Source organism: Crocuta crocuta, unplaced genomic scaffold (assembly GCF_008692635.1).
Source record: "Crocuta crocuta isolate KB4526 unplaced genomic scaffold, BGI_CrCroc_1.0 scaffold102, whole genome shotgun sequence".
Taxonomy (NCBI): Eukaryota; Metazoa; Chordata; class Mammalia; order Carnivora; family Hyaenidae; genus Crocuta; species Crocuta crocuta.
In genome coordinates, this window is record NW_027530019.1 from 13,454,322 (window position 1) to 13,456,518 (window position 2,197).

The 2,197-nt window shown below is 49.2% G+C and overlaps 1 protein-coding gene across 4 annotated transcripts in view; it reads left to right on the forward strand.

The window, feature by feature from the left end:
* The first annotated feature begins 904 nt into the window (after nucleotides 1–904).
* FSIP1 (fibrous sheath interacting protein 1) overlaps nucleotides 905–2,197 on the forward strand; it is a 193,676-nt gene continuing 192,383 nt past the window's right edge. For all 4 annotated transcript variants that reach the window (XM_077764350.1, XM_077764353.1, XM_077764351.1 and 1 more), the window contains exon 1: nucleotides 905–1,077. The gene's annotated coding sequence lies outside the window, so the exon portion shown is untranslated. The remainder of the gene's footprint in view (nucleotides 1,078–2,197) is intronic.

A 2,197-nucleotide genomic window follows, 5' to 3' on the forward strand; every position in this document is an offset into this window, starting at 1 on the left:
ATGTTAGGTTTGAGATGCTTCTTACATCTAAGTGGAGATGTCATATAGTCAGTTGGATAAAAGTGTGGACCTCAGGGGAGAAGTCTGGGTTGGAGCTAGAAGCGCAGGAGTTAACAGTATACGGGTGGCATTTACAGCCAGGTTTTGAAACCCAGCACCGCCCTAGATGGTCAGCTGTGTGTAGCTCACCAGCTCACTTTACCTTTGTCCTTTCGCTTCACTGCAAAACACTTAAAGAATACACATCCTACCTACCTAAAATAACGAGGCTCAAGGGGCTGTGTACGGGGAAATGCATTGTAAACTGTATAAAGTGCTGTCTATACTACAAAGCAGAAGTTTGATGGTTCTGGGGATGAAGAAAATCAGTTTGGGGGATCCATGGAAACAGTCTTCATGCGCCGAGGATGAGAGAATCCACACACACACACAAAAGAAAGTGCAAATAAAAATCATTACTCTTGGACTATAGCCCAATTTTGCAAAACTAGTGTTTTTTATTTACATGGAATCCAAAATTCAGCAAGAACTTCATGTACATAATCTTTCTGAGCTGCACAACAATCTTGTGAGGAATTACTGTCATTCCCATTTTACAGAGGAGGAAACTGAGCTCAGAGAGGATGCCAGACCTACAGAGCTTCATACTCATGGTAGAGAGCCACAGAAGCATCCAGACATCCTCCTTCTGAGTTCAGTGTAAAAAACGAGCGATCCATTCCCTAGCCACACAGTCGTCGGACAGACGGAGGAAACAGCAGGACTGGCCCACTCCCGGACTTCCCTCAGCTTTCCTCGTCGCCCTTGACCCCCACATCCCATTTCCGCATGGTACAGCCCTTTTCTCTTATCGCGAGACTGGAAGCTTCGTGCTTCTGGTTGCCAGGGGAACCGCGTTCCTGGAGGCAGGAGGGCTTTGGACACGCAGCTCCTTCCCCTTCCAGAAAAGCTGTGGGGACGGGAAAGAACCTTCCCTTTTGAAGGACAGGGGGTGACGCTGAGTGTCAGCCTGTGCGCTTCTGCGCCCGTCAACGGTCTGCTGCCTGGTGACTGGCTCCCGGAGTTTCCACCGGGAAGGTAAGGCACCGCACCTGTTAGGGCCCCACCTTTAACGGCGCGCGACTCGTGGAAGAGTGAGCGGGGCGGTGTCTTGTCAGGGACAGCCCCTGGGCGGGCAGGGAGAGGGGCAGGGCCAATGAGAGGGCAGGGCGGAGTCGTGTCAAGCCAGTGGGCCCGGAGACTGGCTGTTAGCGCGAGGAGGCAGGGCCGGTAGGGGGCGGGCTCAGCCGGGCTGGGCGGGGCCTGGGAGGCACCACCGTACCGCCACCGAGGCATCTACCTCTACGACGACTCCCCAGGATTTCCTGGACCCAGCGGCAAACTTTCCCGACCTAAAGTCTTCGTATCAAGGACTCCTGTTGTCCGGTGCCTTCTATTCCTTAAGATCTAAAAGTGTGGGGCACCTTGGTGTCTCAGTCGGTTGGGCCTCCTGTTTGAGCTCAGGTCGTGATCTCACTATCCTGGAGTTCGAGCGTCATGTTGGGTCTGTGCTGACAGCTCGGAGACTGGAGCCTGCTTCAGATTCTGTGTCTCCCTCTCTGCCCCTCCCCCACTCATGCTCTGTCTCTGTCTCTCTCTCAGAAACAAATAAACATTAAAAAAATTAAAAGTTATAATTAAAATTGCCAGTCATTTAAAATAGGCCATAAATAGCAAAGGATACACACACACACACACACACACACACGCATGTCACAGGACAAAGAAAAAGGTGGCCAGTAAACACTTGATTGGGGACTCAATTAGTCTCGTAATTAAAGAAATGTAAATCAAATTCACAGATACTTTTGACACTTACGAGATTGACAAAGACGATAACCAGATTGACCCCACACCAGAATGGGGAAAGAGGAACTTTCATCTGTTGATAGTAGTGTAATTTGGTACAAACGTTTTGGTGGACAGTGTGGCATCCTACCAAAGTTTGAAACACAAGAATTCTTTGACTCAGCGTAGTTTATCTTCTGGGTATATAAACAGAACTAAAGAAAGATTCATACAAAGAAGTTAACTTGCAATTGTGTGTGTGCCATTTGTGTGTGTTTGTGTTCGGGAGGAGTAGGTAGGTAAAAAGATAGGTAGGTAGGTAAAAAGGATAGGTTTGCATATGCCTGAAAAACGTGAGCCCTGCCCTCCT